Genomic DNA, 27,011 nt, shown 5'->3' with positions numbered 1-27,011 from the left:
TCAAACTCATGTTTTGGTCAGTGGATTAACATCCAGTGTATCCACTGATAGGAAGGTATATATTAACCTACCTCTTTACTGCTGTTAAATGTGAAATGAAATTATTAGTTTTTTTTTTTTTTTTAGGGATCCTACTATCATGCATAATTGAAAAACTATTTAAAAAAAAAAAAAAAGAAAGAAAGAATTCTGGTTGTTATAGATTTAGTATATTTTTTATTATTTTTTGTCATGAAAAATAAGTGATTTAAAGAAAATATACAAAATTGTTTTCCTAGCAGCTGATACCATTGGAGGGGATATATAAGACATAAGCAAATGCAAAATTTCTTTACTAGTCTGCTATCAAGTTTTCTTCTTAGAGATTGAGATTATTATGGTTGCACTGGCCCATTTCTGTCTTAATTTTTCTCTCATTTACCTTCCTTCCTTCGTGTGCCATTGTTATTTCAGAAACCTGCTGCTTAACTAATCTTTCCTGTCTCTCATGATGTTTATATGACCATACCATCTAAAATTAGTTATCATTACATATTCTTTCATATTAATAATTGCAGGTTCCTTTCTGATACTTCATTGATATATGCTTGTATCACTGAACTTCGATCTTTGATCAACTGTTTATTTTTGCCACAGTTGTCAGATTCATAATACCGTGTTTTTTTTTTTTTTTTTACTGCTATTTTCGTGGTTAATTTCATTTAGTCCTTATAAATTTATTCATCTAAACATCTCCTCTTATTTAAATTGTGTCTCTAGTCCAAATGCATAACTGATATTGATTTACTGTTTAGATTATTTTCCATTTTCATGCTTCAGTCTTTATTTACTTCCAAGTTTCACATCAAATCCGTTATATCAGCTGTTTATTTTGTTAATTGTTTTGAAGAGTTATTAAGAGAATGATATCATCTGCATAAAGTAAAGAAGTAATCTTTATCCAACCATTGAATATGCTCTTACATTCTTGATGGTGTCACCAAGAGCTCTTTAAATAATCATTGACTCAGTAGAGAGCAGTTAGGGGAGTGTGCTTAAAGGTCAAAGCTGTATAACTGAGAGGAGACCTCCACATAGTCTATAAAGGAATGCGGAGAACCGACCAGGGATTCTGACCTAATGTTCAATCCTCACCTTCTCATGGTTCACCCTGTTGGGTATCTACCTGGATACTGAACGAACAAGGATGGGCTGGCTATTTGAGATTTAGCCGACCAAATTGTATTCTTATTGGCTTAAACCAGTATACAAAATGATGGTACAACATGACAAAATTTCATGCCGGCTGGGGCATCGCCTGGTTAAAAAAGGCCCCTGTTGTTTTTGCCAGGGAACCCAGGCAAACAGCGAAAAGTCAGCTACTGGAACAAATCTGAAAGCACACCCCAACTCAACATCACCAGAGTTAAAGATCAGTACTATCAACATAAGAAGCCTGAATGGCAAAGAAATGGAGCTAGCTGAGGAATTAGATACATACCAGATCGACATAATAGGGGGTGACTGAAACAAAAAAGACAAAACTGGTGAGATCTTTCTGAGCAATAAATACAAAATGTTATATTCAGGACATGACAATCAAGGAAAAGAAGGAGTAGCCATAGTATTCAACACTAAATACGAGGCTAATCTTCTTGAATGGCAGGCAGTCTCAAGTAGAGTGATGTGGGCTAATATCAGAATGGGGAATTGGACAATGAGACTTATTTGTGCCTATGGTCCCACAGGAAGTTCTACTAAGGTAGAAGTGGAAGAATTTTTTGATGCTTTAGAAAACGCAACTGACACAATGAAAAAGTAAAAGTTGGTCCTTGTTGGGGATCTAAATAGCAGAGTAGGAAAATTGTCAGACATACAAAAATATTTTGGGAAAATTTGGAGAAAAGAGCAAAGCTAATAATAATGGCAAATGCCTATTGGATTTCTGCTCAAGACATGGACTGGTTATTACTAACACCATGTTCCAACATAAAAATATGCACAAATTCACATGGAGAGAAGAAGCAAGGAATAAGAAAAGTCTCATTGACTATGTTATTGTTGATAGTGATGTTTTCTCCCTGGTGCAGGACACCAGAGTGTACAGAGGATTTGAAATTGGAAGTGATCACTATTTAGTCTTGAGCAGGATAAAATTGAATTTCGTATTGAAAAGAATAACATGTAAGAAAGTTTTAAAGCGAATAAAAGTTGAGCAACTTTCAGATGTGAACTGTAGACTAAAATACACAAAGATTATTGAAGAAAAAATGAAAGAGTTTGAGAACTGGAACCAAACCTTGGAGATTCAGTGGCAAGCCTTGAAGAAAACCCTGATTGATTTAGCCAGAGAGGCATGTGGTGAGGTAGTCTGCAAGGATAGAAAAATCAGAACTCCATGGTGAACACAGGAAGTTAAAGAGGCAGTGAAGGAAAAGAAGAAAGCTTATTAAAATTTCCTGGCAAATAAGTCAGCTTTTTCCTCTTAGAGAACAGAAACAAATGTAAGAAAGCGAAACACTGTGTAAAACTAGCTAAATAAAAGTCATGGGAGGATTTTGGCAAGAACATAGAAAATAAATATCAAGAAGGTAGCAAAATATTCTGGAGGTTGTTGAAGAAGCTGAGAAATGGAAGAAAGAGTGTTTTAAAAGGAATTAGAGATGATAAAGGTGACATGAAAACAGGAGAAAAAGATATCCTTGAAGTATGGAGTAATTACTTCGAAAAATTGCTAAACGAAACAAACAAGCAGTGATAGCACAGTTGTAAAAAAACACTGAAGAGGCATACAGTCAGGAATACATATCCATGCTTGAAGTAGAAAAAGCCATCAAAGGCTTGAAATGTGGAAAGGCAGCAGGAGTAGATGATATTCGATCACAAATGCTGAAGTATGGTGGTATAAAAGTCTTACAGTGGCTGCACTGCATAGTTCAGAAAGCCTGGACAGAAGGATGAATTCCCAATGATTGGAGCAGAGCTCTAATAGTACCCATATATAAAAAGGTAAATAAAACTGAATGTGATAATTACAGAGATATTTTCCTACTGAGTGTTCCTGGCAAGATCTATGAAAGTATACTTGAGAAATGGTTGAAAAGAATTGTGGAAGAAAAGTTTGGTGAGGAACAAGCTGGATTCAGGCCAAATAGAGGCTGTCAGGATCAGATCTTTACTTTACGACAAATAGTTGAAAAATCATGGGAATATAACAAAGATCTGTATTTAAGTTTTGTCGATCTGGAAAAAGCATATGACAAGGTGCCAAGAGAGAAGCTATTCAATATGCTACAGTTATATGGTGTCAATGGGGCAGTATATCAAGCAATACTTAGTTTTTATTTGAGTTGCAAGTCAGCAGTTAGAATTGAAGGAAGTACAAGAAGATGGTTTAATGTTAAATCTGGTGTGAGACAAGGGTGTACATTATCCACCCCTGTTATTCATTATCTATATGGATCACATTATGAAGGAAAGTGGTATTAAACATGATATCAGAATTGGAGATGTTAATGTCAGCTCTTTGCTTTATGCAGACTATGTTATACTTCTAAATAAATGCGCTACAAGTTTGCAAGATTCCCTGACTAAATTGAATAACTGTTGTAATAGATATGGTATGAAGGTCAGCATTAAAAAGACAAAGACAATGAAAATAGGCTGAATCATTGAAAATTCAACTGTGTTGTGAATGGAGAACCTGTGGAACAAGTAAAACATTTCAGCTACTTAGGCACGAGTTTTACTGAAGATGGTAAATTAAATATAGAAATAGACAACCGAATCAGCAAAGCTGGTATGGTGGGAAGTCAATTGAATAAATTCACATGAAATAAGAGAGAAATTAGTCAGAACACTAAATTAGCTGTATACAAGACAGTGTTCAAACCAGTTTTAACTTATGGATCTGAGAGCTGGGTCAGAAGTAAAACACTTGACCAAAGACTAGAGACCGCAGATATGAGAGTCCTGAGAAAGATTATAGGCGTGAACAGATGACATTAATGGCAATATCATATTAAAAATGAGGATATTAGGAAAGAACTTGACATTGTCAGCATCCAGGAATGCGTTAGCAGAGCTAATCTCAGGTGGTATGGTCACTTAAACAGAATGGGCAATGAAAGATTAGCAAAACAAGTGTTCTCTGCCAGGTTGGCAGGAAAACGACCCAGAGGAAGACCAAGATATAGGTGGATTGATACGTTACAAAGTGCCTTAGATGATAGAAATATAAGATCTGATAATGTTGGAGTCTTGACAAGTAACAGACTGATTTGGAGGAATATTGTAGATAGGAAGTTAGTAATGATGTAAATTTTTCATGTAGTACTATCATATCCTGTACACCCCTTGAGGATACAGGATATGATAGTACTACATGTCAGGAATTTGATGATGATGATGATGAGAGCAGTTAGGTTGGTTAATGACCCATTTCACCTCCCTCTACTCACTTTGTTTCACAAAGACTTGTGTTTGTTATGTGCATTTTATCCAGAAAATTATATTGTCACTAATCAGAATCTGAATTGGTAATTCCTCCTTTCTCTTCTTTGTAAAACATGTAGCAATTAATCAACCACCTGTTCATAGGTCAATATCAAACTTCAAACTCAGAAAATCAAAACAAATTTTATTCTCTCAATGCTTAAATGTTGATTTTAACATTTATGTATACAATTTATACCTTCAAGCTGTTCGATTTTGATTCCTTTTAAAACTTTCCTTCCCTTTTTGTGTTGTTCATTTTTGTCTGCTGCAAACAACAAAGATCATTCTTTGTCGCAATCTTCTGTACACTTTGGTATTCTGGATCAGTTTTAAGATATTAGTCAGTAATAACATAATATGGTTTCTTGTTTTGCATGTGCCCCATATCAATTTATCTACATTTTTATACTGGAACTTTGCAAAGCCATGGCTAATCTATCTCCCAAGTAAAAAGTAAAAAAATAGCGGATAATTACTATTGTTAGTAACTCTGTCCTTTTCACCAGATTTTTCCTAAGACATTTCTATGGTAGGTCTGGGATTCATTCCTTGCTCAGCTGTTTGGTTTCTCTATAACAAAAATGAGTGTTTCCATTTTCTTGATGTCAGCTACCCTTTTTAATGGTTTCACTTCTTTTCTGTTGTTACCTTCAGTAAAACCATAGGCTGGTTGGTTTGGAATTACAACCAAAGTAGCTAAGGCTATGAAGCAGTATATTATATTTTTAAATTGCATGTGATCTTATGATTGACTTGCCTATTTAATAAAATGAAAAACCAGATTTGTCAGGAGAAAAACCATTCCACATCTGTATGTAAGTGGCTGTCTTATCTTAATATTGGGGGTGGAGACTTATAAATGTTCTTTTCATTCTAGACATTAATTGAACCCAGTTCTCTCCATCCAGAAGGCATTGTTGTTAGTTGACCAAAATACAGAGGCTCAAGATCATAGGAACAAATAAGTTGCATTGTCCAATTATCCATTTTGTATAAATGACTACTCTATTAGAAACTGCCTCTGATTCAAGAAATTTATCTTCATGTTTAGAGTTTAATACTAAAGCTGAATAAATCATATTGTTATTATATTGTTACATGACACCATCTACACTATATAATCCAACATTTGCCTTGTATCATCTACTATCCACTATGCAGTACTTCAGTGCGTTGCTTGCATATATTCTCTGGCCAATTTTCTTGTTTTGTGTGATGAAAAATCTTGAAATGTTTATGGGAGGAAGACATTGCCACCTCTGTATGAGATTGACTAACTTATCTTCAATTGAAAAAAGCCCACAACAAAGATTATGCTGATCATGATGTGAATCAAATCCAGGTCTTCTCTACTCGAAAGATGCTTGTCAGTCATTCTTCCAGCTACAATTTTTCTAGGCTATATACATTTGTTCAGCATCTGAGTGTATACTATTGGAAGGATTAGGCATTAGATCAGAAGTCTCACATTCTTTATAGGCATGTAAAGGTTTCCTTTCAGTTATCTAGCTGATGTTATCTAGATTTTACTTTAAGTGACTCATTTTAGGAGAGTTATTGCTCAGAAAAAAAGAAACCTGTCTTTATTCCAGCTATCTTTCGATCTGATTATTTGCAAAATGCTTATATCCTAGAGGGGGAAATGTCCGATCATGAGACGAAACACAGTCATAAAGATCTGAAATTGCCTTTAATTTTAAATTATTGATGAAAATAAAGATCAATTTTAAATTACTTTATATATTGTGATCATTAAATTAGACTGATTATAATCCTAATGTATCCTTTCTAGCTGTAGTTCTTTATCACTGTGCCCTTATTTACTTTGATTTTTATTATATTTTATAATTTGTTCTCTCTAAATTGTAATTAAATTTATGTCAGTAAAGTTTTGGAATAAAATTAATTTCATACAGAGCATGCGTGTATTGATGTTACTGTAATTATTTGTCTCCTGTATAAAATGGTTTATGTGTGTAATCGTCCAGGTTTTTGTATCAGTCACTGTGCCTCTATATTCATATTCCAGTTCGATTTTGACTTGCAAATATTTCACATTAGATCAGTTTCATATGAACACTAGTATAAAACACATTAACAGACAAAATTTTTCCCTCTCAACACACTTTTTTTCTTTTTTTTTTTAACTAAAGACCTATACAAAGATATGAAATTACTGCTCTGACATAAACATTTTTAATTTGTAAACATTCAAAACCAATGCAATAAAAGTCACACATCAGCAAAGACATTGCATAAAAATGTGGTTTGCTATTTGCTATAAGGAAGAATTCTATAAAGAAAAGATGAGGTGTGGAAATCAGCCTGCCTTAACACCTCAACTGGCCATGACGTCTATAGACGTCCAGCAAAATCTGGATAAGATTCTGTAATACCTATTGAATAACATGGATAAGAAATGCAATTTGGTCTCACTATTTCATCCACCATGGCCGTTAGAGAGATTAAATAAATTCTATAAACAAGACAAGGAAAATTGGTAGAGGTTAACTTTCAGAGGAATAGTAAACAATGTTTTTATAATAGAAAGAAATATCCTGATTGATTGATTGATTAGAAAAATAAATGTAATTTAATAAAGGTTATAAATTCAGGGTTTCTGCAAAAGAATGCTAGTATTTTAAATGTAAATATCTTTCAAACTACATATTTAATGAGTTACTTATGTACCTAGAATAGTTGTTACTCTATTCAAAGTTCTGTGTGCATATGTTCTCATCTGCTAAACAATTATGGTGACAATTCAAAAATGCTGTATGTTTTTATGTAACCAAAATTTAAGTCACTGATTTACGTGTGATGAGAATTTAGACAGACTGTCTCTCTCTCTTTCTCATATATTAAAAATTTGCACTCTTCTTCAGCTTGAGGATGTCATGACATAATTTTCCAGCTAGAGGGATCATCCTCATATTTCAGAAATATTGTGTGAAAACGTTTACCCATTTTGAAACTAGGTAGTTAGAAAAGAACCTGTTTCTGGTTCATCTTGTAGTCCCAAACTTTAAACTCTTTAGGTTCGACTATGTCAAGGTAAAAATGTACTAATTAGAAATGATTGCTGCCAGAAGTGCTGTTACTATTGCTACATTGCAAATGTTAGAGTGCACATATGGTGGGAGCCAGGTTACAGATTGTATGTATGCTGATCACCTATTGAACTTTTCTACTCAGTTAAGAAAAAAAAAAAAAAACCTTTACATTCCAAGCTGCCATTCATAATATTTGTTCTTATTTGTATCATATTCTGCAAAAAAAAAAAAAAACTGCATTTAAAAATGCTGACATTCTTTTGTGTTTTTTGTGTACAATGCAACCTATTGTATGTATTTACAATTGCATGACTTTACATATTCCATAATTTAATAATATTTATACTATATATATTTACACTATATAATCTTGACATTATGAGTAGTTTATATTATTACAATGCTTTGAAATGGATCATAATGGTGGCAAAAGTAAATAATATTTTTGATAAGTCTCTATTTTGACACTGGCCATATGTCTCCTGAAGCGATGTGTTGTATTAGGGACATTTGGATAGAGTCACGTACCTTTGAGTCATAGAATAGGTAATTGACAGTCGGTTGAAGGTGTGGATAACAAATGCAGAATGGTGATTTCAGAATGTGGAATCTACAGAGGTAGTGCTTTAATTTTCCATGTCCCACTGATAACGTGATTGAACCTGGAGAGATGGCATCTATTTTCAGCTGGAGTATGCTTCTGATGATGCTTGGCATGAATTCTTTTCTTGTTGATCCATGTTTAAATATTTTCCATTCTTTCTTCCCACAAATTTAGGCTTATTTCTTCTGCAAGCATTTTCAAAGTTGAGTCTCTGGCTGTTTGTTTATAGCTGCTGCTTTAGCCAACTTATTCATTCTCATTTCCTACTAATACTATTGAAAACAAATACTTTCCAGTATTCATCTTCATCCAGCAGAAGTTAATTTCCCATCCCCCTAGAGTGAAATTCCTTACCAGATTTCTTGTTTGTTCTGCTAACTCTAGGTAGTTTTGGTTTTTGATGCTATCTATAGTGTTTCTACTGTCACTGTAAATTGCTGCAGTCTTTTGATGAAAGATGTTGATTTCTAATTCCTTTAGCTATGATAATGAATAAACTATGGTAGTTCTCGCACACTTCAAGAATATTTTTAGGGAGTTGGAAATAAAACTTCAGGATCTGCAATCTTTAAGAACACTACTGCATTTCTCTTTTAAAGAATCACCAAAACACTTGCAATTTTGGTTGCTGGTTTTCTGAAAGTCATACCATAAGCCTTTATGACCCTTGAACTTCAACTTACTATCTACTAAATCTCTGAAATGCCTAGACTGATCAGTTTCTTCTAACATAATCCCACTAGTATAATATGACATTGGATATCTCATCACACCAAAAGTGCATGACTTTACATTTACTAACATTGAATTGATAGCCATTTCACATGCCCATAATTCCAACCTGTTCAAATCAGCTGCATTTCTGATTACCCTGCATATCTTTGCATCATCAGAAAATAGTTGCATTGAATAACAATGGACCAGGGACTTATCCTTATGATATACTACCGGTTACCTTAAATCTTGCAGACTTGCATCTCTTATATTCCACTTTTTGATATCTGTCAGTCAGCCATTCTCTTATTTATACTAATATTTTATAATCCAATCTCATGTTCTCCAATTTATGCAACAATCTTCCATGCTGTAATCTGTCAAAAGCCTAGCAAAGTCCAAATGTATCCATTCCCCTTATGGTAATTTTAAGCTCAACAGTAATTTAATTTTAGAATGTGAGCAAGTTACTCAAACATGACATTCCCTTAGTAAACCCATGCTGTTCATTGCAAAGTATAGGATCTCTGTCAACTACTTCTGTATATGAGCCTTAACCAACCTTTCCAAATTATTCACCACCACTCCAGAGATACTGATACATCAGTCTTTGCACCACTATGTTATGGGAATCTCTTCTGCATCTGTCATCCACATACCATCTTCATTCAGTAGAGTTATTCTTTCATATTCAATTTTTTTTTTTTTTTAAATTGCAGCATAATGATAGAAGTATTTTGGGTTGTCTTTAGCTTGCAGAAAGCCAGTTTCTTTTCATTCTGAGACTTTGCTTTCTGCACAACAGTTGTAACTTTTCATCCTACACCTTATAATTTTCATAACTGACATCATCCTTATGCACACAGTGTTCCTTTCACATTTGATAGCAGGATGTGAATATTTCAATTTATTATTGGGAGTGGGGATAAATATGTGACATTTAAATAAATCTAAAATTGTGTATAGTAAATATATAAAAATTCAACTCCAGTAACATCTATGTATTAGTTATTCGTCAGTTATGCAGGTGTTAAACGACATAACTGGTTACCCTAAATCTTACAAACTCACATCCCCTATATTCCACTTTTTGTTGATGTCTAAAGTCATGATTAGTGGACTGAAAAAATTGCACTATTCTAACAAAATATAATGTAGGTAAAAATTCTTAGGTGTCATATCTAATAGTCCTGGTTAGGTGTATAATATGGTTCCAAGTTTATTGAAACACTAGTTGATATTACATAGGAAAAGTGGATATTAAAGATCAAGCTTTGTAAAATTTGACCTGAGAGCATATGAGAATACAATCCTTGGCATACATGACCCCTGCCCCAGCACCTGTATGTTCATCTTTTATTGGAATTTTTTTTTTTGGTTTCACTGGCCTGACATTGATGGCTTTTTCTTTAGTAACTAGTGATATAATCTTTCTCTTGGATGCATCAATCCAAAGATTAGTTGGTAGCAGTATGCCATTGCATCCTATCCTATCCTATCCCCTTTCTTTTTTTGTTTCTTCATAGCTTTTTAGCTCCAGTTGTTATTGTTAAGTTGTTTACATAGGAGATTCTTGGTCTGCCTCTTGGCTTCTAACATTCCCTCCATTATTTCTATAACCAGTTCTTCCATCCAATTAGAGTTTTTTATTGATGTGGTTCAGCAGTAACTGCTCTTCTTGAACCATGTTTAGGACTTTTTCATTAGTCTTTCTTTCTATCCAAGTAATTCTCATCATCCTTCTCCAGCACCAAAGTTTAACTGCTTTCATCATTTGGTGTCTTGTTTTGTTCAACTCCTAGCTGTGCAACAATGTTGGTAGCATTTTGCTGTGCTCCATATTTATGTTTTTTGCCAGTCTCTTTTTTTAGTTGAATGCTGAGTCCTTTATTAGTAAAAATGTATCTTCTATTGTCGAATGCCTTTTTGGCCAAGTTTATTTTCGCTTTTATATCTGATTGGCTTTTTCCATCTTCTGCAATGAGACTCCCAAGGTATTTAAAGGACGTTACATGTTGTAATGGGTTATTTATTTCCAAGTTTATTTTCTTGGGATTCACTTGTGATTAGTAGCTTAGTTTTCTAGTAATTAATTTTTAGGTTGTACCATGTGAAAATTTCTTCCATCTTTGTTGAGATGGAAGAAATTTCAGTTTGTCAGCAATACTGCTATATCATCAGCAAGTCGTAGCCAGTTAATATCAATTCCATTTATCTTAATTTCTGTTTCTATTAGTTCTGTTAATTTGTTTATTGCTTCTTTAATGTTGAGATTAAACAGTATTGGTGAAAGAGAACACTATTGTCTTACACCTTTAAGCATCCTTGCTGTTTTTTTTTTGCTATTTATTGTTTCTATTTGGGCTTCTTGGTGCTTATAGAGATTAAATATGGGCCTTCTATCTCTCCAATTTACCTTTATTGTTTTTAAAATTTGAAACATTTGGTTCCAGAGCAGTATGTTTTATTCTTCTCAAGTCTTCTTTTTATGATTGTTTTAAGAACTAAGATTGCATCTCTTGTCCCTTGTTTCCTGAACCCAAACTGGTCATTGCTGATGTATTCTTTGGCCTTATTTGTTAATCTTTTTTGTATACTTTTAATAACAATTTTGAGGCATTTGTAGCAATTTCAGTAGAAGATTTCACACTTTTCTGCATTATTTATTTTAGGAATGGAATGACAGATCATTGCATAAAGTCTTTGGGAGTGATTCTGGTATCATACATATCCTTTATGATATTGAATAGCTGATTTAGTTATGTTTCCTGAATATTTTATTAATTCGGAGAGCATGTTATTAACACCTGATGCCTTGTTGACAGACAGTTTGTTTAGTGCCCATTCAAGTTCATCTCATGATATGGTTTATGTTTATTTTTAATAACTTGTGCTTCTTGTTTTGTTCTGTTGACTCATTCCTTTTATAATGTTATATGCTTTATCGATTCTCCCAGTCTTAGTTAAATCTTTGCACTTCTCTATATACCATTGTTCTTTTGCTTCTTTGCATTTTCTATTTATCATATTTTTTAGTTGTTTATATTTTTCTTTACTTTCTTCATGTGAGGAGGCTTTCTATTTCTTCTTTCATCTATTAGGTTTAGAATGTCTTGGGTGATCCAAGGCTTTTTATGTTGACCTGTTTTTTACTCCTATGCGGTCATTGGCTGCTTTGATGATAGTGTCTTAAAAATGAGTCCACTTTCCTTCTGTGTTTATTATTTTTTTTTTTTTGTTGCTTTCTTCCATTTTAATGCTTTCATCAATCTTCTCTTTATAGATTCTATGATTTTCCTGTATTTTAAGGTTATCCCTGTTCCATTTGAGCCTTTTCCTTCATTCTACCAGCATTTTGAATTTCAATAAAGCCAAACTGTGGTCACTGTCTGCATCAGCTCCAGGGTAACTTTTGCTCAATTTTACTTGATTTTTATATTTATTACTTGTCATAATATTATCTATTTTTTATCTTCCTGTATCCCCTGGCATTTTTCATGTATACCTTCTTTTTGGTACCTCAAACCAAAGGTGTTGATGATTATTAGATGAAATAGTGACAGAACTCTGGAAGACTGTCACCTCTGTCATTTCAGCATCCCAGTCCATATTTTCCAATATCTTCTCTACCATTTTTTCCTTCTTCAATAACTGCATTCCAATAGCCCATAATAATGAGATTGTTTTCACTTTTGGTGAGTTTTATCTAGTACTCAATATCTGCAAATATTTAAACTTCATCATCACTCTGGTCACTGGTAGGCATGTACACTTATATTGTTATTATTATTCAGCATGCCACGTAGATTGTAGTGCAGCTTGTTTCTTTATATATATGTGTATACTCCAGATGATGACCTTAATGTGAAGGTTGAAATGTCAAGTGATTATTTTGGTTTGTATTAAACTCACATTTCACACTAACTCAGTAGTTGTTTCCGTATTTTTAAGATTATTATTATATTTGTTGGTTTTGCTTTGAGCTCTACCATTATCAGTCTACTGCTACATTTTATTGAGTTGATTATTCTTCTTCCCCATTCCTTACTGAGGATTATTACAACTCCATTTTTTGCTGTCACATCACCTGAATAAGTGATTCTATAATCACCATTCTAAAAGTCTCCAGTTCCATTCCATCTCCTCTCACTAATTTCTAGTATAGTTATTTTTAATCTATCCATTTCTCTCTTTATATTTTTTAACTTTCCAGTTTGTAGGAGGTTTCTCATATTCCATATCTCAATAAGTGTACAAGGATTTCACTGATTTATGACCTGGGAGGTCTTGTTCCTTCCCCTACCACGTACAAGTATTGAGTCATTGTATGCTTTATTATCTCTTAGAATTTCCATCCATATTTGCTACCTTACTAAGGAAAAACAGAAAGGTGGGTTTCCTTTTGCCTTCCTTGTCCAGCAATAGCCTTCAAAAGAGGTTTGGTGTGCTAGCCATTTCTCATTTACATGGCTATATGCCTACCACAATATCCTTCACACCATTGTTGCTTATGGGTGATCTTCTGCTGATCTGGATGAATGCTTTTGCTGCCCCAACATCAAGCTGACCGTAACTTATATAATATAATAGCAGTTAGATCTTGCCACGTCTCATCCCTGTCATTAGAAATATGTGGCTTTTTATAGCGGTAGCCGTGCTATCCCTGTAAAAATGGATATATGCCTAACTTCTATATCCAGAGGCCTAGGTATGATAATGACGAGCTGAGCAGAACAACAGTAATATTGAATGACATAATAGCTAGAACGTGTGACAAGAGTCTAGAACGTGTGACTGGAATATGTGGATGCTTGGAGTGCGTTTGAGGACAGAGAGTAATTCTATGCAAGAGACCGCTTACATTTGAATGAGGAAGGACGTAGGCATCTGGAGAGATTGCTATTCTGAATGAGTGAGTCAGTGTGTCCCAGGGAGAATGGTAGCAGGAGTGGCCTCTTGTGGGAATGGGTACTTGGGAGAAGGGGGACGACATCAGGTAACATTGAGCCCAGAGGGGATAATGCTGGGTATAGAAACAACGGCATTTATATGCTTTATACTAATGCAAGGTGTATCCAGAATAAGGGAGAGGAATTGGTGGCGCAGATAGCATCAGCCTGGCCAAAAATTATTGGGATCACTGAGACGTGGTTGACACAAGAGGATATAATAACAGGAATAGAAGTCGCTGGGTACAGCATTTTTCAGCAGGATAGCAAGGGAAAGCGTGGTGGTGGAGTACTGCTTATGATAAATGACGACCTATGTCCTCTAAGAGTGGAAGCTTTGGAAGGCAGTGACACTAATGATTTTGAAAGCATATAGTGTGAGGTAGAGGTGGGCAAGACAGGATATGTAGTGGGGTGTTGCTACAGACCCAGGAGTACAGAGAGTGGGCACCAAGAGATGTTTAGACAGTTGAGTTTGGCAAGTGCAAGAAGAATGATTGTTATGGGAGATTTTAACTACAGTAGTATAAATTGGGGAGAGGAAGATGCAGGTAGCAATAAGGGAATCGAATTTCTAGAATGAGGGACAAATGTCTTAGGCAGCATGTAATAGAGGGAACAAGAGGTCCAACAGTTTTGGATTTAGTTACAGCATCAGAAGAGTTGATAATAACTGAGATGACATCTCTCCCACAAGTTGGAGAGAGAGTGACCATATGGTTTTGACTTGGAAAATGAATAGACATGCAGGAATATTAAATAGATGGGAACAAATGTGGAATTATATGGCAGGTGATTATAATAGTCTAAGACATCAACTTGGGGAAGTTTCATGGAGGGAGGAATTGGAAGGCCGGGATATCATTAGTACGTGGGAAATTATGAAAGAATATTTGTTAGCAGCAATGGTAAGTTGTATACCACGAGTGAAGAAGAGAACACGATTTGGAGTAAAGTGGATGACAAACAATATTAAACAGGCAAAAAAGAAGTTATGGAAGAAATATAAGGAAACAGGTGAAGAGAAGATGCATGAAGAATATAAGACACAGGCCAGAAGAGTGACTAGTATGGTAAGGAAGGCAAAACTGGAATATGAGAGGAGATTAACCCTAACATCCAAAGAAAATCCTAGGGAATTTTTTAGCTATGCAGCCAGTAGGAGGAGAAATGACTGTGGAAGAATGATATTGTGGGATAAAATTGGGAATAGCGTGACTGATTCAGAGGACATGGTGGAATTGTTCAATGAACATTTTATTGGAGTATTTCATCGTGGAGGAGTCAGTTTTAATACTAGAGGGATAGGGCAGGTTCGAGGTTTAGAGGAGGAGAGTGTGTTTCAAATACTGAGTACTCTAGATGTCAGTAAAGCTGTGGGACTGGATGGTATTTCACCAAGAGTTTTGAGAGAATGTGCTAGGGAATTGATAGTGCCTTTGACCTGGCTTTTCAATGAAAGTCGGGCTGCGGGAAAGGTGCCCATGGAATGGAAGGAAGGTAAGATAGTGCCATTGCATAAGGGTGGTAGCAGACTGGAAGTGTCTAATTATAGGCCGGTTTGTGTGTCATCGGTAGTTGTTAACATCTTGGAGAAAGTAGTGAGGGACCGTATACAGCATTAGGTAGATGAGGGTAATGTTATCTGTGAGAGTCAACATGGATTTGTGAAGGGGCACTCTTGTTTTAGTAATATGCCAGCCTTTTATAATAAAGTTATAAGAACATTAGATGAGGGAAAGGCATATATTGCCATTTTCTTAGACTTAGCGAAGGCATCTGACAGGGTAACACATGATAAGCTGATATTTAAATTGCACAGGGCTCAGTACTGGGACCTATATTGTTTAACCTTTATATCAATGACATTGTCAGTGGATTGCAAGGGGATATTCAGTTGTTTTCGGATGATGCGAAGCTGGGAAGGATTATTAGTTATAGTGCAGATGTGGAGCCCTGCAAGAGGATTTGAATAAGCTGGATTGATGGGCAAATGAATGGGGGATCGGTTTAATGTGGCAAAATGTAAGGTCTTGAGGTTTGGGAAACATCAATGGGACGCTGCATACTCTATGGGAGGAGTTACACTTGAGGAAGTAGGGGAAATGAGATCTGGGGTTGATGATTGATAGAAATCTGAAATTTAGGGGACATATTGCAAAGGTGGTGAAGGTAACACAGACAATTGCTGCAATAATGAGAAGGACACTGACCTGCAGAGATAAAAGGGTTATCATTCTGTTGAATAAGTCTCTGATCAGACCACACTTAGACTAATTGGATAAATTAACTGTGGAAAGGGTACAAAGGTGGATAACAAAGATGGTTTAAGGACTGTACAATGTTAGTTATGAGGATCGGCTGAGGGAATGTGAACTGCAGAGTTTGGTGGATAGAAGAAGGGGAGATGATATGATTGAGACTTTACTTAAACTGTTGAGAGGTGGTTCTGGGGTTGACACTGGGGAGTTCTTTCGCTTGGTTGAACAGCAGGAAGGAGTGATAACCAGAGGCCATTCCTGGAAGTTATGATAGGAAACTGCGAGCAAGAGGGTGAGGAGTGGTTTCTTTGCGTGGAGGGTTTTTGAACCATGGAGTGGTGAGAGCGAGAACGGTCAATGAGTTTAAGGAGTGGTGTGATAGACTTTGTTTCTTAGGGGGGGGCCTCCCCTCGAGGAGTCTTTTGACTCCATGGAGGCTTGAATAATAATAAAAATTTCTCTATCCACAACTTGGGGATGCACTTGGCAGCATAGACCAGTGCCCCAAGAATATAAATGCTAATACACCTCTGAATCAAAAATTAGAATAATCAAAGAAAACATATTGAATGATTTGCGATTCTAATTTATTGCATAGAAAATAATTATTACCAAATGTGAATTAGCATCATCTAATTCTACGTACTTTGTAGATTATATAACCATGTAAACACATAAAAGTGTAATATAAATTATAAGAAAACTGTTATTTGAAAATATTCACAAAATTAGAATAATTTTTAACATGGTTCAAAATAAAAGAATAATGTGAAAATATTTGTGACAAAAGAATAATGCACAAAAATTATAGTCAAAGGGAAGCAACATGATAATTAGTACTTTGTTGCATTCCCATTAGCTTTTATAATAGTTCATAAATGCTTGGGCATAGTATTTACTAGCAGTTCAGTCTTTTTTATCAAAGCATATTCATATGATCTGCAGACTAGAAACAAGTTCATTTTTGTCTCTTAGGGCAACTTCTTGAACAAGTTTCTTCATAATTCCCCACAAATTCTCAAAGGGGTTTAAATCTGAGTTTGCAGGCAAAGAATTACATTGATTTGCCTTTCTTTGAATCATCTAGTAGTCGTTTTGGAAGAGTGACAAGAAGCAGAATCTTGCTGAAAAAGGAAATCAAAATAACATAAATCTTATGATACTGGTAACATAAAATATCAAGAATTTCTTGGCACATTTTGGAATTGACTCTTGTACACAATACACAGCCTACCTTAGACCTTCTGCAGTCATACAAGTCCATACCATGACCGAGGTTGCAAATTTCACTAAATGATTCATGCATTCTTTATCAAATGCTTCTTGTTTAAGACACTAAACACGTATCCCTGATGGGACACATGATGACCATGGGACACACATAACATACTTTCATCACTAAAATGTACCTTTTCCCAGTTCTCTTGACCAAACAACAATCATTTCTTACACCATTGCATGCTATCTGCCTTTTTTTTTTTTTTGCTTGGAAGTCGTAAGTGGCTTTGTCTTAGGCACACTTGATTTAAAACTCAATTTGTGAAGTTGTCTCAATGTCGTAGATTTAGACACATTCACATCTAGTTCTTTCCATCTCCTGTGAAAATATCTTGCACTTCAGATGCAGTTTTTCTTCACAATATTCTTCAGTCTTCAAAAGGTGATAACTACATTAAGAGATGAGATCTTGATGTCGTTATTACCTTTCAACTGATATTGCATCAATTCTTTTGAAAACTCTAATTATCACGCTTGCTGGAGAACATTTCAATTCCTTAGCTATAAACTGTTGAGTTTGGCTCTCTTTGTGTAGAAACACCATACAAAACTTCTTAGCTTCCGATATGTCACTCGATCGAGCAATATTTAGCAAATGTTTAACTGAAATCCATGCAAACGATTCCTCACACATGAATCAGTCCTGCAGCTATAGAAATATATGCTATTTCTATGCTCTACTCAAAACCAATCGGAAAAATTTGGAATATTCTAATATTTTGAACTATGTTAAAAATTATTCTAATTTTTTGAATGTTTTCGAAAACAGTTTTACTATAATTTATATTGCATTTTTATATGTTTACATGGTTATATAACTACAAAGTACATAGATACTAATTCATATTTGGTAATAATTATTTTCTAAGCAATAAATTAGAATTTCAAATCACTGAACACATTTTCTTTTATTATTATTATCTAAGATCTCCAGGGAATCATGGACTCATTGAGGGAGGTTATAGATCATCCAAACCAGCTGTCATACCTTCCCTTAAATTCATTCACACTAGATGCACTCACTATCCCTAAAGGAAAACTATTACACTCATTAACTGCTCTCTTGGAGAAAAACCTAGCTCTTACCCCTTTCTTGATTGTGAAGATACTTAACTTCCACGGATGCCTCCCATGTTCTCTCCCCACCTTCCATATAATGAAAAATTTCATCAGCCGCTATCCTATAATACCCATTCAAAAGTTTATAGACCTCTATCATATCACCCCTCTTTCTCCTGTTAACCAGAGTCTGTAATCACATACTTGCAATCTGACCACATAATCTAAATCGCATAATCCAGATATAATCTTTGTAACTCTTCTTTGCCCTTTTCCACAGCTTTTTTTATTGCCTTGGAGATCAAATCTGCACACAATAATCCAGATGTGATCTTATCAAAGCCTTATAATGAGGCAAAATGACTTCCTTATCCTTACATGTCAGGGTTCACTTCAACATTCCAATTATTCTCTGAGTTGTATTTACAGCTTTTGCTATGTGACTTCTAAACTTCAAATTCCTATCCACAAATATGCCAAGTTCCCTTGCCTCTTCAGTTTCTTGTAGCATAACCCTGCCAATATAATACAATATAATCACACCAACATACATAACTTTACTAACATTAAACTGAGAGCTATTTTCATTTCCCCAAATTTCCAGTCTATTCAAATAATTTTGTAAGTGCTGAATATCAGTAGCATATCTGATTGCCCTGGCTATCTTTGCACTCATCAGCAAACAATTGCACATCTGATGTTAGACCCTGCATGATAATTAATGTATAGATTGAACAATGATGGCCCAAGGACTGAACCCTGAGGTACACCACTGGTCACCTTAAATCTAACAGATTCACACCCACTACATATCACTTTTTGATATCGGTCTGTCAACCTTCTCCTGATCCAAGTCAAGAGTTTATATTCCACTCCCATATTCTCCAGTTTATGCAACAGCCTTTCGTGTGGTATCCTATCAAATGCCTTAGAAAAATCCAACATTATAATAGTGTATCCTTTCCCTTTATCCAACTCAGCTGTAACATTGTTATAAAATATGAGCAAATCGCTGAAACATGACCTTCCTTTAGCAAACCCATGCTGCTCCTTGCATAATATAGCTTGCTTGTCTACCTATTTCTGTATGCGAGTTTTTACCAACTTCTCTAAAATCTTCACTACCACACCAGAGATACTGATAGGTTAGTAGTTAGACACAACAGTTTTTTCACCACCCTTGTACAATGGAACTATCATTCATTCCTGAACTGAGACTCAAGTTGTACAAACATGTGAAAGACCTAGTCAATTCGGCTGAACATTCCTTTAGCAAACAAGCTAATATTCCGTCTGTCACTATAGACAAATTCTTATCCAGCTTTTGCAACAGCTCTTCGACTTCATTTTCATGAACTTCTAACTCTTCATCCAATGTTGCAGTATCACTGTGCAATGGCAGGATAAGCACCATGTTTCATACATCTGGTTGATATATCTTAGCAAAGTGAGCACTCTTTAATTGAACAATCTCATTAGTTTCCGACACTCGAGTGCCATCTGCATTCAATAGTTATTCTTGCACATTCATTCTTTCTTTTGCTTGCAGCATAAATGATAAAATTCTTTTGGATTGCCTTCAGCATGCATGGGCAATTTCTTTTCATTCTCAGATTTAGCTTTTCTCACAATACTCGTTACTTTTCTGAACTGAGCTTTATATATTTCATAACTCTTCTCATTCTTATTCTCATGATATTCTTTCCACATGATTTTCTTGTAGATTTCTTGCTTAATAAGGTTGCATATCCATTTCATTCCTAATGTATTTATTCTTTGAACACTAGGGATACATTCAGATACCACCTGATTTAATCACTTTTTCAAGATTGTCATGCATTGCTGATTTCCCATTCAGTAACTGATATCATGAGACCAAAGATAGTATTCTCCTGAGCTGATCATAATTTCCAACTTTGTAGTTCAGCGTGCAACGTATTCTAATTGGAGCATCAACACAATTAGATACTTCCTAAGAAAGCACAGCATGATCACTGTCACCAACTGGTGGTAAAATAGCCATGTACTTGAGAGAGACCCCCCTTCTGATGCTATGAGTAAATCCAACACTCTTTGACCTCAAGTTCCTTCTTTCACATGCTGCTTGAGAAATTTGTCTCGCAACAATTAAATAAATGCCTGTTCTTTCTTATCATGAGATTTCTCTTCTACCCGATCAATGTTTGGAAAATTAAAGTCACTCATAATGATTGCTTGTTTGATACCCATAAGGCTAAATTGGTGATGCATTTCTTTGTACCCCTACAACTGAGCTGCCAGGTCTGTAGCAACACCTCACCATATATTCTAATTTTTTGATTCGGAGGTGTATAATAATATTATTATTATTCTGCCATATAGTATATAATATTATATAATATAAATGCTATAATATGAATAATAAAGTATGGAGTATTAACTAACCATAAAGATGTAAAACTCCAGAATTCTATTTCTGCATGGAAGACATTTGTGTGTTGTAAGAGCATATGAGAAAAAACTTGAAATTCTGAAATAAGCATAGAATGGTCAGTTAATTTTATGATTTCAAGTTTGTTCCTGTGGAAAATAAGTGGATTGAAGTGATAATTTCTTGATGTGAAACCAGATTCTGGTTTCACAATAAGAGGCCATAGAAGATCCTGTTGATTGCCCCTTCCTCAGATGAATATACCTTTTAAATATGATGTTTTGCATATTTAATGTATTTTTCTGTGTATAAGACAATACTTTTTTCTAAAATTTTCAGTTTTAACTATAACTAAATCAACAGTTTTGGATTTAGTTATAGCATTAGAAGAGTTGATAATAACTGAGATGACATCTCTCCCACCAGTTGGAGAGAGAGTGACCATATGGTTTTGATTTGGAAAATGAATACACATGCCGGAGTATCAAAGAGACAGGAACGTATGTGGAATTATAAGGCAGGTGATTATAATAGTCTAACACGTCAACTTGGGGAAGTTTCATGGAGGGAGGAATTGGAAGGTCGGGATATCATTAGTATGTGGGAAATTATGAAAGAATATTTGTTAGCAGCAATGATAAGCTGTATTCCACAAGTGAAGAAGAGGACACAATTTGGAGTAAAGTGGATGACAAACAATATTAAACAGGAATTGCATGCGAAAAAGAGGCTGTGGAAGAGATATAAGGAGACAGATGAAGAGAAGATGCATGAAGAATATAAGAGACAGGCCAGAAGAGTGACTAGTATGGTAAGGAAGACGAAAGTGGAATATGAGAGGAGATTAGCCCTAAGATCCAAAGAAAATCCTAGGGAATTTTTTAGATATGTGGCCAGTAGGAGGAGAAATGACTGTGGAAGAATGATATTGTGAGATAACAATGGGAATAGAGTGACTGATGCAGAGGACTTAATAGAATTGTTCAATGGACACTTTATTCGAGTATTTCACCCTAGAGGAGTCAGTTTTAATGCTAGAGGGATAGGGCAGGTTCGACGTTTAGAGGTACAGGAGGAGAGTGTGTTTCAAATACTGAGTACTCTAGATGTCAGTAAAGCTGTGGGACTGGATGGTATTTCACCAGAAGTTTTGAGAGAACGTGCTAGGGAACTGAAAGTGCCTTTGACCTGGCTTTTCAATGAAAATCTGGCTGCGGGAAAGGTGCCCATGGAATGGAAGGAAGGTAAGATAGTGCCATTGCATAAGGGCGGAAGCAGACTGGAAGTGTCTAATTATAGGCCAGTTTGTGTGTCATCAGTAGTTAGTAAGATCTTGGAGAAAGTAGTGAAGGACCATATACAGCATTAGGCAGATGAGGGCTAATATTATCTGTGAGAGTCGACATGGATTTGTGAAGGGGTGCTCTTGTTTTAGCAATATGCTAGCCCTTTTATGATAAATTTACAAGATCATTAGATGAGGGAAAGGCATATACTGCCATTTTCTTAGAATTAGTGAAGGCATTTGACAGGGTGCCACATGATAAACTGATATTTAAGTTGCAGCACATGGGTCTGGATGTCGGATTGGTCAACTGGATTCAGGATTGGCTGTCTGATAGGTATCAGAGAGTTGTGTATGGTGGGGCAGTTTCAAGGAGGCAGAGGGTTACAAGTGGGGTCCCACAGGGCTCAGTACTGGGACCTATATTGTTTAACCTTTATATCAATGACATTGTCAGTGGATTGCAAGGGGATATTCAGTTGTTTGCAGATGATGCGAAGCTGGGAAGGATTATTAGTAATAGTGAAGATGCGGCAGCCCTGCAAGCGGATTTGAATAAGCTAGATAGATGGGCATTACTAAATCACTTAAAGAATTGAACAACGTAGATACGAATATAAATTAAATTACACTTTAATAAATATTTCCGATGTTTCAGCAACTTCACATTGCCATTTTCAAAAGGAACGTACAAAAAGGCATGTGCACGCAGGCACTACAACACAGTAACTGAGAATGAAAGATGAAGCTATTGTTCTCCTAGAAGTCCTGATGGTGCCCTCTAGTGGGCCTAAGTAGGTGTTCTTGGCCATTGGGCTGAAGGTCTGCTGATGTAAGCCTTCCAAATTGTTGAGGTCTGGAGAGTTTCTTAGGGCTGAGGCTGATTCCATAAATAGTCTTTAGAATTTGTATTTGCTATGGTGTATTACTGCAGCTTTCTTCCGCCGTATTCTGTGGCGTGTATCCAGAGCATGGTCTGCAAGACCAGAATGGCTGTACTTGTAAAACCGGATGTAGTCCTTGTGTTCAGAAATTCTATTATTCGCTGTCCTGCCTGTTTGGCCAAAGTATGACAGTTTACAACTGCAAGGGACCTGGTATACACCAGGTAGGTCTAGGGGAAGTGGTTGGTCTTTGGTGGAGCAGATAAGGGATGCCAATTTTCTGTAAGGCCTGTAACAGGAGGTCAGGTCATGTTTTTTTAAAATTTTGGTAATTTTTCCCGAGGTGCCTCGGATGTAGGGAATGGTGATGGATTTAGAGTAATCCTTGTTGTGGAGGGGGGGAGGCTATGGTTTGTAGGTTGTAATATTTTTTGGATTTTTTTTGGGGGGGTGTGGGGGGTAGCCATTAGCTGAAAAAGTGTTGAAGATGTGATTTAGTTCAGTGTTTAGGGCCATGTCGTTAGAACAGATTAGTTTAGCCCTGTTGTATAGTGTATTCACTACTCCATATTGTTGTGATGGGGGGAGGGATTGTTGGTAAATGTATCTGCCTGTATGGGTGGGTTTTCTATAAACTGAGAAAACCAAGGTTCCATCAGGCTGGTGGGTGACTAGTGTGTCTAGGAAAGGGAGGCTGTTGTTTTCCTCTTTTTTCCAGGGTGAACTTGATTCTGGAGTGTTGGTTGTTTAAGTGTGTTAAAAAGGAGAAGAGTGTTTCAGAGCCTGTGGCCAAACAGCGAACACATCATCAACGTAGCAAAGCCATATGGTTGGTTTTTGTGGGGTAGAGGCTAAGGCTTTTTCTTCAAAGGTATTGGTCAAAGGTGGGGAGAGTGGTGAACCCATAACTGTCCCCTCTATTTGTTTGTAGAATTTTCCCTGCCAAACAAAATAGCCTGAGTTCATTGTGAACTGAAATAGGGCTTTTAGTTATCGGAAGAAAATTTAGCTTGGATTAGCTCTAGTTTCCTTGAGTGGGACATTTGTGAATAAGGAGGAAACGTCAAAGCTGACCATTATGTCAGTATGTTGGAGTGTAAGGTTTTCTATGCTGGCTTTGAAGTGGGCTGAGTTTTTTATGTGTGTTGGTGTGTTGCCAGTATAGTGTGTGAGCTCTTTGGCCAAATGTTTAGCAAATTTGTATGTGGGGGAATCAATGCCATCCGCTATGGGACGTAATGGCACATTTTCTTTATGTATTTTTGGAAGTCCGTAAATACGGGGGGGGGGGGGGTATAGAGTTAAAAGGCTTTAATCTGTTGGTAATTTCTGCCGGCCAAGAAGTGACTTTCTTAAGGAGCCTGTGAAGGTTTTCTAATGTGTGAGTTGGTGGGATTGTATTCGATAGGGAGGTAAGTAGCCCGATCTAATAGAAGATTAGATCGGGCTAATACAAAGGTAAGCATTAAGCTTACCTTTGTAGTCCTTTTGGTTAAGTACTACAGTTGCATTTCCCTTTATCTGCTTTGGTGATAAACTAATTCTTTATTATTCCTCATTTCCTGTAGTGCTTTAAATTCCTTGTTGGATATGTTGGTTTTCGGTGGTCTTGCTTTTGGGAGGACACAAGCTACATCCAGTCTTACACTGGTGGAGATTTGATGTGGAAGGTGGCAGATTCCACGTTCGATCTGGATCATAATATCCTCACTAGGTATTTTTCTGGGAGAAATGGCGAAGTTGTGGCCATGTGAAAGCACGTTGAGTAATTCAGGCTTCGGGGTGACTGAAGAAAGGTCGATTACGGTGTTGGTAGCAAGTTTTGGATTGACGGTAGAATTCTGTTTTAATTTTTAGAATTTTTTCATCTGTCGGTCTCGTATTTTTTCAAATTCTGTAATAATGTGAGACTGTAAGACTGGATGTAGCTTGTGTCTCCTCTCTAAAGCAAGACCACTGAAAACCAACATATCCAACAAGGAATTCAAAGCTCTACAGGAAATGAGGAATAATAAAGAATTAGTTATCGCCAAAGCAGATAAGGGAAATGCAACTGTAGTACTTAATCAAAAGGACTACAAAGGTAAGCTTAATGCTCTTCTATTATTAGATCGGGCTACTTACCTCCCTATCGAATACAATCCCACCAACTCACAAATTAGAAAACTTCACAGGCTCCTTAAGAAAGTCACTTCTTGGCCTGTAGAAGTTACCAACAGATTAAAGCCGTTTAACTCTATACCCCCCCCCCCCCCCGTATTTACAGACTCCCAAAAACACATAAAGAAAATGTGCCATTATATCCCATAGTGGATGGCATTGATTCCCCCACATACAAATTAGCTAAACATTTGGCCTAAGAGCTCACACACTATACTGGCAGCACAACGTCACACATAAAAAACTCAGCCCACTTCAAAGCCAGCATAGAAAACCTTACGCTCCAACATACTGACATAATGGTCAACTTTGATGTCTCCTCCTTATTCACAAATGTCCCACTCAAGGAAACTTTAGAGCTAATCCAAGCTAAATTTTCTTCCGATATCTCAGCCCTATTTCAGTTCACAGTGAACTCAGGCTATTTCATTTGGCAGGGAAAATTCTACAAACAAATAGAGGGGACAGCCATGGGTTGACCACTCTCTCCACCCTTGTCCAATTTCTTTATGGAGACCTTTGAAGAAAAAGACTTAGCCTCTGCCCCACAAAAACCAATCATATGGCTTTGCTATGTTGATGATGTGTTCGCTATTTGGTCACTTGGCTCTGAAACACTCCTCTCCTTCTTAGCACACTTAAACAACCAACACTCCAGAATGAAGTTCACCCTGGAAAAAGAGGAAAACAACAGACTCCCTTTCCTAGACACACTAGTCACCTGCCAGCCTGATGGAACCTTGGTTTTCTCAGTTTATAGAAAACCCACCCATACAAGCAGATACATTTACCAACAATCCCTCCACCCCCATCACAACAATATGGAGTAGTGAATACACTATACAACAGGGCTAAACTAATCTGTTCTAACGACATGGCCCTAAACACTGAACTAAATCACATCCTCAACACTTTTTCAGCCAATGGCTACCCCCCCCCCCCAAAAAAAATCCAAAAAATATTAAAACCTACAAACCATAGCCTCCCCCCCTCCACAACAAGGATTACTCTAAATCCATCACCATTCTCTACATCCGAGGCACCTCGGGAAAAATTACCAAAATTTTAAAAAAAACATGACCTGACCTCCTGTTACAGGCCTTACAGAAAATTGGCATCCCTTATCTGCTCCACCAAAGACCAACCACTTCCCCTAGACCTACCTGGTATATACCAGGTCCCTTGCAGTTGTAAACTGTCATACTTTGGCCAAACAGGCAGGACAGTGAATATCAGAATTTCTGAACACAAGGACTACATCTGGTTTTACAAGTACAGCCATTCTGGTCTTGCAGACCATGCTCTGGATACACGCTACAGAATACGGTGGAAGAAAGCTACAGTAATACACCGTAGCAAATACAAATTCTAAAGACTATTTATGGAATCAGCCTCAGCCCTAAGAAACTCTCCAAACCTCAACAAATTTGGTTGTATGCGACTGCCCCAAATTTGGGAGGCTTACATCAGCAGACTTTCAGCCTAATGGCCAAGAACACCTACTTAGCCTGCTAGAGGGCACCATCAGGACTTCTAGGAGAACAATAGCTTCATCTCTTCATTCTCAGTTACTGTGTTGTAGTGCCTGCTTGCACATGCCTTTTTGTAAGTTCCTGTTGAAAATGGCAACGTGACGTTGGCGAAATATCGGAAATATTTATTAAAGTGTAATTTAATTTATATTCATATCTACGTTGTTCAATTCCTTAAGTGATTTAGTAATGCATAACCAACGTATAAGCCTGTTTACGAGATAGATGGTCAAATGAATGGGGGTATTGGTTTAATGCCGCAAAATGTAAGGTCTTGAGGTTTGGGAAACATTGATGGGACACTGCATACTCTATGGGAGAAGTTATACTGGAGTAAGTAGGGGAG

General features: G+C 36.3%; 1 protein-coding gene across 1 annotated transcript in view; it reads left to right on the top strand.

Moving 5' to 3' along the window:
- Positions 1 to 27,011, top strand: part of LOC150095490 (uncharacterized) — a 157,246-nt gene that overhangs the window by 114,030 nt on the left and 16,205 nt on the right. The window lies entirely within an intron of this gene.

The sequence above is a fragment of the Typopeltis vanoorti genome, chromosome 20 (genome assembly GCF_054136105.1).
Source record: "Typopeltis vanoorti isolate ZY-2024b chromosome 20, IOZ_Tvanoo_1.0, whole genome shotgun sequence".
Lineage (NCBI taxonomy): Eukaryota > Metazoa > Arthropoda > Arachnida > Uropygi > Thelyphonidae > Typopeltis > Typopeltis vanoorti.
This window is presented reverse-complemented; position numbering and strand designations above follow the sequence as displayed.